Here is a 9,767-nt window from a genome sequence, read left to right as displayed (position 1 = left end):
AATGGAATGGAATGCTTCTACATATGACCTGTGTTCTGTTATATGTTAATCTCAACTAATTTTAAGACTCTATTTCACAGTTATATTAAAAAAACTTCACACAGGGTGTTTTTGAAAACTTTTAGATAATTTTAAATCAACATCTACAGATTGTTCCTCATCTAGAGATTGTTCCACATCTAGAGATTGTTCCTCATCTAGACATTATTCCTCATCTAGACATTGTTCCACATCTAGAGATTGCTCCACATGAGACATTGTTGATGTTATTGTTATTGACTTAAAATTGCCAAGCACACATGAAGGTATATTTACAAGGCCCTTGCACCAGGGGGAAGTGACTTAAAATTGCCAAGCACACATGGGGGCGTATTTACAAGGCCCTTGCACCAGGGGGAAGTGACTTGAAATGGCCAAGCACACATGAAGGCATATTTACAAGGCCCTTGCACCAGGGGGAAGTGACTTAAAATTGCCAAGCACACATGGGGGCGTATTTACAAGGCCCTTGCACCAGGGGGAAGTGAGTAAAAATTGCCAAGCAGACATGAGGGCGTATTTACAACGCCCTTGCACCAGGGGGAAGTGAGTTAAAATTGCCAAGCACACATGAGGGTGTATTTACAAGGCCCTTGCACCAGGAGGAAGTGACTTGAAATGGCCAAGCACACATGAGGGCGTATTTACAAGACCCTTGCACCAGGGGGAAGTGACTTAAAATTACCAAGCACACATGAGGGCGTATTTACAAGGCCCTTGCACCAGCATAAGGTGTGGCCTATCCAGAGGTATGCTGGATTGTCTGGCAGCCATGGTAAAACCAAGAAATATCTAGGAGCAAAAAGGCAGGTCTTGCAGTCACAAATGTTTGTTTGAGGTGAGGCCTACTCAGGGTTGCAGATGAAATGTTGGCTTGTTGAAGAGTACAGAAGAGATAATACATGTGCAGGCCAACAGATGAAGTGAGTCATGTCCACTGCACACTTGAACAAAGGGTAGACCTCCTCTGTCTCCCTGAACAGGCCTAAACCTCATCTGCACAAGGTGATTAGTAATGTTAGGAAACACAGGTGATGTAATTGAAAAACGTGCAAATATTTTTGCTCATTTCACAATCACATCACCTGTGTTTCCCCAGCTTAGGTATCTCTTTGAGCAGATATAGTCTAGCATATCCAAGAGTACGCAGAAGGTGAGGACTGTATGCAGCAGTGCAATGTACATAATTCTCCTCCTTTGACAATTACAGAAGCCGCAGCATATCCATGCCCCCTAAATAGTCCTAAATGTATATCATTATTATCATAGTGACTATGAAACTCTAGCAGTACATATTGTGAAACCTAAATGACTTCAAGAAACGAGTTTTTAAACCGACAAACAAGCAAATTATTCTCCCATATTCATGTTGGGAAGTGAAATATTTTTAAAAAAAAGCAGACCCCATGTTGTCCTTCTCATGAATTTCTTTTTTTAAAAAAACGATTTTCTGGTCATAATTTGAAAACACACCACAGCTCCTATGTACAAGCACACCCTAGCTGGCTTCCTTATTTTCTCCAAAAAGCATACTAATCTCTTTCTAAATTAAATGAATCTTTTCTTACCTTAGCACAATTTTTAAACACATCATGTAAGCAAATTAGTCTCCCAGATTCATGGGAGAAGTACCTTAAAATTGTCTAGCACACACAGGGGCGTATTTACAAGGCACATGCACAAGGGGAAAATGACTTAAATTTGCAAAGCACTCATGAGGGTGTATTTACAAGGACCTTGCACCACCTTTAAAGTCACTTTTAAAATGGGGAAAATGACGTGAATGTGGCTCATAAGCCTTGTAAATATGCCCCCATGTTGACTATGTAACTCTTGCAGAACATATTGTGAAACCTAAATGACTTCAAGAAACAAGTTTTTAAACCAACAAACAAGCAAATTATTCTCCTATATTCATGTTGGGAAGTGAAATATTTATTTAAAAAAACACACCCCATGTTGTCCTTCTCATAAATGTAAAAAGCATTTCTTTTTTTAAAAAAACGATGTTCTGGTCATAATTTGAAAACACAGCACAGCTCCTATGTACAAGCACACCCTGTCAGTACTAATACTTCACATTATCTATAAAGATAATTTGTCAAATAAGCAAAATCTTTTTGGAAAAAATAATGAAAAAACACTTGACACAAAACAACATTTTAAATGCACAGCTGGCTTCCTTATTTTCTCCATAAACTATACTAGTCTCTATCTAAATTAAATGAATTTTTTCTCACCTTAGCAAATGCTTTTTGAATTTCAAAACAGTCTCAGACACATACCAATTTTTCTTTAGCAGAGCAAAGGGTATGCACTCCAGAGGCTGCAACCAACAAAGGCACAGACATGCTGTATTTCATCACACATATCTCTCATGTCACCCAATCAAAACTCTTCCCTCACTTTTTTCAAATCAACAGCCTTCCCCCTCTGCACTTTCTGCTCTTTTTCCATAGCAACTACCTCCTGAAAGACCTCTCATGTTTACAAGTTCACACAACAATGTTTCAAATGAACTCTGAACTCTCAGTACACCTGCTAATCCACTGCAATGTTTCTTAAAATCATTTTTTCTTAACCATTCAAATGACATCTTTCAAAGAACACATCCATGCACCCTAACTTTCTGTTTTCAGAAATGGAAATCCACCAATCACTGCTAGTGAATCATTAGCACTGAAACTCCACAGTTTTTTTTTTTACAAACTCCTACTGTTCCAACTGCCATTTCATTCCCACACTTCATCTGACTGCAGCAGAACCTCCTCTCACCATGTTTTCTGTCTGGATTCTTGGACATAGCTACATCCACTGGGCTCACAGGTATGCTGATAACAGAAATTTACACAACCTCAATTTACAAAATGTGGAAATCAAATGGATTGGCCAAAGAGGATTGAGATGTCACCAATTGATACCATTGGTGAAAACCTTTTTACATTTGCCAAACCCTGACCTCATAATAGTGCACTGTGGAGGAAATGATTTGGGCACTTTGACTGGGGTTGGTCTGGAAATGCTTTTGAAGGACACCTTTGAGCAATTGATGGCACTTTTTCCTCAAACTGCCTTGGTATATTCCAATATATGCCAAAGACAGAAATGGAGGTGGTCCAATCAATTTTCTCCACAAATTGAGAAAGCGAGGAAGCATGTAAATAAGTCTGTTTCAGCTTATATGAGAGACCATGGAATGGGCTCCATCGACAACAATAACTTGCGTTACTACATGCAAGATATCTACAGAGAAGATGGTGTGCACTTCTCAGATGAGGGAAACAGAGTTTTCATACAAAATTTAAGACTGCGTATTGGTACCTACTTATAAGTACCTAGAACTTACACAGAACCCAAAAGCTCTTTTCAGAGCTACCTTAACTATAATTACTCTTTTAAAATTTCAAATGTACCTTTTTTCACTAATTTTCACTTATGTTCGTTTCCCGGTTTGCTACCCGGTTCGCGTACCGGCAGCTAACCGCGCGAAAAATTCAATTTTTTTTTCCGACATATATGAGCCTCCTCAGCCACCCTCAGAAAACCGAGGGGGTCAGGATACGTCTCTCGTGCCCCCTTATACCCGTTTCCCACATTGTTTTTCCTCCATCTTGTGATTAAATTCAACCGAAACACAAGATGGCGAACTCCGGTTACGCTACCGGTGAGCTACCCGGTTTGCGTACCGGGTAGCGCTTCTAACGCGAAAAATCGATTTTTTTTTTTATTATTGTTTGCCCCACGGGACCCTTTAATAGCCCCCACATCATTCCTAGGGGGTCAGGAGGGGTCTACCTTGCCCCCTTTCATTAATTTCCCCCTTCGTTTTTCTCCACCTCTTGTCTCTCGATCCTACCAAGAGACAAGATGGCGGCCGGTCCAGACTGTTTAGAATGTTGACAGACACAAGAGAGTCAATTAGCTTCACTTCGCGAAGTTCCGTTACGCGTCAGGTACGCAAACCGGGGCACTAACCGGAGCGCTGTCACAGATATTTCTGTTCTTAAAACGTTAATTTCCCAAAATCCACTGGAGCACATATATTGAGACATAGCAAAGGCACGTCGGGCAAACCATATCTACAATTTTGCCGAGTTTCGTGTAAATCCATTCAGCCGTTCGAGCTAAAAGTGATTCCAACCGCCCTATGGAAAAATGAATGGGAAAAACGTGTTTTGGGACCCCCCTTTTTTCTCGGCCCCCCCTTCACGAAACACCCCACAATTTTCAGGGGCTGCTCAGAAATAAAATGTGCCATTTTCCTGAGAAGTTCAGCCAATTCCGTCCACAAACGCCAAAGTTATTCGACATAGAATTTTCAGAAATCCCATAGGAAAAAAATCCTAACTATATATACCTACTGGCGACCGCCAGTAGGTAATATATATATATATATATATATATATATATATATATATATATATATACATAAATATATATATATTCACTGAAAAAACCATAGGTTTCACACCAGTTATAGTTAGGAATTAGCATTTGAAAAACCTATTAAATTCACTGAAAAAACCATAGGTTTCACACCAGTTATAGTTAGCTGGAAATTTTACTGACATAAAACCATTGAAATTCCCACGTTATAGTTAGTTGGACTCACTATAACTTGCGCGTCTGCAATGCACTGCTGATGACGTCACATATTACATCACTCATGACATGGTCAGTGACATCACTCATGACATCACTGATGACACCATCCAGTGAATGTGTGTCTTTCTGAAAAATAAATATGTTTTATATATGTATATGTAAGGGTCGATGGAAGAATAAATGTTTAAATAAGTGTCTTAATGGATGTTTTTTTACAAAAAAATTGATTGGTTAACTGGCTTATTAAGTGTATCTTAGTGAAAACATATATTAGCGAGTATTGTTTAAATATTTAAATGGTATTTAAATGTTTTTATCAGTGTTTCGCTTTGTGTATAAGTGGCTGCATGGGTTGGCGAGTAGCTACATGTGTATGTACATGGGTTATTAGATTTTTTTTTTAGTATCAGTATGAGTGTCTGTATGGTTTGGTGGGGCTATTTCTTAGCACATAGATGCACCAATGACTGACTCACTGTTTGTATGTGTTTTGAAGACAGCATATGTGCAGGACTGTATGGGTGGATGAGTGTGTATATGTGTCTGTTAGTGAGTGAATGACTGTCTCACTAGTGTCCTTATCAGTAACTACATATGTTTTAATCTAGTATATGTGAGTTTTGATGTATATAAGTGAGTATATGTGAGAGTGAGAGATTGAAAGAGTTCTTGTTTAAATAAGTATGTGTTTCTATAAGTGATTGTTTAAGAGAGTAAGTATGTGTAAGTTTCCTTAGAAGTAAGGTGGTAGTATGTGTATAGCTGTATATGCAAATAAATGGATGTTAAATAGTTTATTTGCATATGTGATTATGTGTGTGAGTAACTTTTGGATGACTGTCGGTGTGTAACAGGATTTATAGGTGTTTTACTACATATGATGAGTGAATATATGTATGAGTGACTATATAGAACTGTTGGTGAATGAGTGGATGTGTATATAGATGGTGGTATTACTGAATTGGTTGTTGTAACTGGTATGGGTATCTCTACTTTTTTTGAAAATTTTAGTTTCTATTTTTGAATATGTGTTTCAAGGGTTACATTACACTGAAAGGAGTTCTGTCACTCTGTCACAAGGATGGTGTCATCAGTGATGTCATGAGTGATGTCACTGACCATGTCATGAGTGATCTAATATGTGACGTCATCAGCAGTGCATTGCAGGCGCGCAAGTTATAGTGAGTCCAACTAACTATAACGTGGGAATTTCAATGGTTTTATGTCAGTAAAATTTCCAGCTAACTATAACTGGTGTCAAACCAATGTTTTTTTCAGTGAATTTCATAGTTTTTTTAAATGCTAATTCGTAACTATATAAGGCCTGAAACCTATGTTTTTTTCAGTGAATCTCAAAGTTTTTTTAATGCTAATTCCTAACTATATAAGACCTGAAAGCCCACCAGGAATCTCCAGGATGCGCCAGGGGACTGCATTGCAGAGAGGTGTAATGAAGCCATGCCCTTTTTTACACCTCTCTGCAACGCAGCCCCCGTACATGTTTGAAGAGGGGGTACCAATTCCCCTTGCATACTGGGGGCCCCTGGGGGCCAACTAGCCCACCTGGAACCTCCAGTATGCGCCTGGGGGATGCATTGCAGAGGTATAATGAGGCTATGCCCCTTTTTACACCTCTCTGCAATGCAGCCCCCTGCCGTGTTTGCAGAGGGGGAACTAATTCCCCTCGCATACTGGGGGTCCCTGGGGGCCAACTAGCCCACCTGGAACGTCCAGTATGCGCCAGGGGGCTGCATTGCACAGAGGTGTAATGAGGCTATGCCCCTTTTTACACCTCTCTGCAACGCAGGCCTGGTGCATGTTTGAAGAGGGGGAACTAATTCCCCTTGCATTCTAGGGGTCCCTGGGGGCCAACTAGCCCACCTGGAACGTCCAGTATGCGCCAGGGGGCTGCATTGCACAGAGGTGTAATGAGGCTATGCCCCTTTTTACACCTCTCTGCAACGCAGGCCACTGGCGCGTTTGCAGAGGGGGGACTAATTCCCCTTGCATACTGGGGGTCCCTGGGTCATATCTGCCCAAACACCGATATTCCGAACGATTGAAAATGACTTTTCTTGAGAAACATTTGGATTTGGATTATCATGTCGTATACTTTGGAATTTTTGAAAGACTGACTTTGAGGATGCTATAAATTACTCAAGTGGGCCCGAATTGTGTGGGTAAAATTGATACCTAGTCACTTTGAATAAGAATGTACTTACGTTTCGTCTAACATTTGGAAGAAATATCTAGTTATATGACAACAGGATACCGACATAACTTGAAGGAAATAAGAACGCCCTGAAGAAGTTCTGTTGTACAGAACGAAACGTTTCGGCTGGCTGTGGTACATAAACCTAAGAAAAATAATAGCAACCAAGATGCAGTGCTTCAATAAGGACTCTAAGTGATATGATTTGATTGGACTTATTGTGCAAGTGGTGCTGTGCCAAACTTTGGAATATTCTCTAGTACTCTCTACTACTTACTCTCTCCTACTCCACTACTCTCAAATACTCACTCTCTACTACTAATTCTCTACTACTCTACTATTCTCTACTACTCTCTCACTACTACTCACTCCCTACTACTCACTATCTACTACTCTCTACTTCTCACTCTCTACTACTCTCTCTCTACTACTCACTCTTTACTACTCACTCTCTAGTACTCTCTACTACTCACTCTCTACTTCTCACTCTCTACTACTCTCTACTATGCACTCTCTACCACTCTCTATCTACTACTCACTCTCCACTACTCACTCTACTACTCACTCTCTACTAATCTCTACTACTCACTCTCTACTACTCTCTCTCTACTAGTCTCTACTACTTACTCTACTTCTCACTCTCTACTACTCTCTACTATTCTCTCTCTCTGCTACTCACTCTCTACTACTCTCTACTACTCACTCTCTACTACTGTCTACTACTCACTCTTTACTACTCTCTACTACTCACTCTCTACTGCTCTCTACTACTCACACTACTACTTACTCTCTACTACTCTCTACTACTCACTCTCTACTATTCACTCTCTAATACTCACTCTACTATTCACTCTACTACTCTCTACTACTCACTCTCTGCTACTCTCTCTACTGCTCTCTACTACTCTCTACTACTCACTCTCTACTCTCTAACACTCACTCTCTACCTCTCTACCTCTCTACCTCTCTCTACTTCTCTCTCTACTAATCTCTACCTCTCTACCGCTACCTCTCTACCTCAACCTCTCAACCTCTACACCTCTACCTCTCTCTACACGCACACATATACACATATATATATGCATATATATGCATATGCATTTATATATATGTATGTGTATGTATATATATATATATATACATACAAATATAAACATATGTAATCTGTATATCTATATAAATACAAATATAAATGCATGCATACATATACATATATGCATACAGATGCATGTTATTTACATGAAAGTTTAAAAAACACTAATAAAAGCAAAGCTAAAAAGCCACCTCATTACAAACAGAATGGCTTTAACTTAAACGAGGGCGAGATCTATTGCATGTTCAATGCTTGTTTACTTTGGTTCCATCAAGAAGGCATTCAGATGTGTCACACATTTGCCATAAATTCTGAATGTTAGCACTCTAGTTGCTCATTAGATCACTGTAGTAAAGCGACTGCTCACTAGGGAAGTCTGCTGCTGGTATTCAGTCTGCATGTCAGAATTTTTTTAAGAAATAGAAGAGGATTTGAGAAGTCACTCAAAATGATCCCTAATTTTTCTTTCTGAAGCACTAATCATACTTTCTATGGCAAAATGAACCCCCTCATTTTGTTCCTTTTTAAATTAAATGTTTTCAGACTTACCACTTCATTCCAATCAAGATGGCTTCTGGTGTGCCATACTTTTGTCATAAGTAAGACTGTTAGCGCTCTAGTTGTTCTTTAGAACACTCTGGGACATTCTGTCATTGGGCTATACTTGGGCTACATCTGGGTGATATTTGGGCTACATTTAGGCTCTTTTGTCTCTGGTGGCCATCTTGGGAGGCTGTATGTCAGAATTTTTTAATGAAAGTGAAGAGGATTTGAGAAGTCACTCAAAATGTGCCCTAATTTTTCTTTCTGCAGCACTAATAATACTTTCTATGGCAAAATATACCCCTTCATTTTGTTCCTTTTTAAATTAAATGTTTTAAGAGTTACCACTTTATTCCAATCAAGATGGCTTCAGGTGTGCCATACCTTTGTAATAAGTAGGACTGTTAGCGCTCTAGTTGTTCTTTAGAACACTCTGGGACATTCTGTCATTGGGCTATACTGGGGCTACGTCTGGGTGATATTTGGGCTACATTTGGGCTCTTTTGTCTCTGGTGGCCATCTTGGGAGACTGCATGTCAGAATATTTTAATGAAATAGAAGAGGATTTGAGAAGTCACTCAAAATGTGCCCTAATGTTTCTTTCTGCAGCACTAATAATACTTTCTATGGCATAATATACCCCCTCATTTTGTTCCTTTTTAAATTAAATGTTTTAAGAGTTACCACTTTATTCCCATCACGATGGCTTCAAGTGTGCTATACCTTAGTAATAAGTAGGACTGTTAGCGCTCTAGTTGTTCTTTAGAACACTCTAGGAGGCTGCAGTAGAACACAAAGGAATCAACTGACAGTCTCTGTCCTTGTTGGATGTACATGTTTTACTGAGAATGTCAGACTTCATTCTCACATGACTGAGAAAGATAATGTGAATTTACAAAAAGTATGCTTTCAGTTTAGCTTATAGATCCCCTTCCAAACCACTGTGGGAAAATCATGAGATATTAGTTTTCTTTCAAACATGATTCATGATATCACAGCAGAAGGCTTTTTCACGTGGTAAAATCACCTTAGAACACACCACAATTCCTAAACTGAGTATGGTACCATCAACAAATGATTTATAATGTAACTAAAGTTCTAAAACCCTCTATTAACTACAATGCTTTTTAATGAGGTGCTATCATGTATATTGGTCCCAAGATGGCTGCCAACACTTCTTGGATGAAGTGCTGACAGCCAATCAGATCAGATGTTTGGTTAGGCTCCGCCCAGATATATATATTTTTTTGAACCTAAATTACTCAAAATAAACTG

Source organism: Lissotriton vulgaris, chromosome 7 (assembly GCF_964263255.1).
Source record: "Lissotriton vulgaris chromosome 7, aLisVul1.2, whole genome shotgun sequence".
NCBI lineage: Eukaryota > Metazoa > Chordata > Amphibia > Caudata > Salamandridae > Lissotriton > Lissotriton vulgaris.
Note: the sequence above shows the minus strand (reverse complement) of the source record.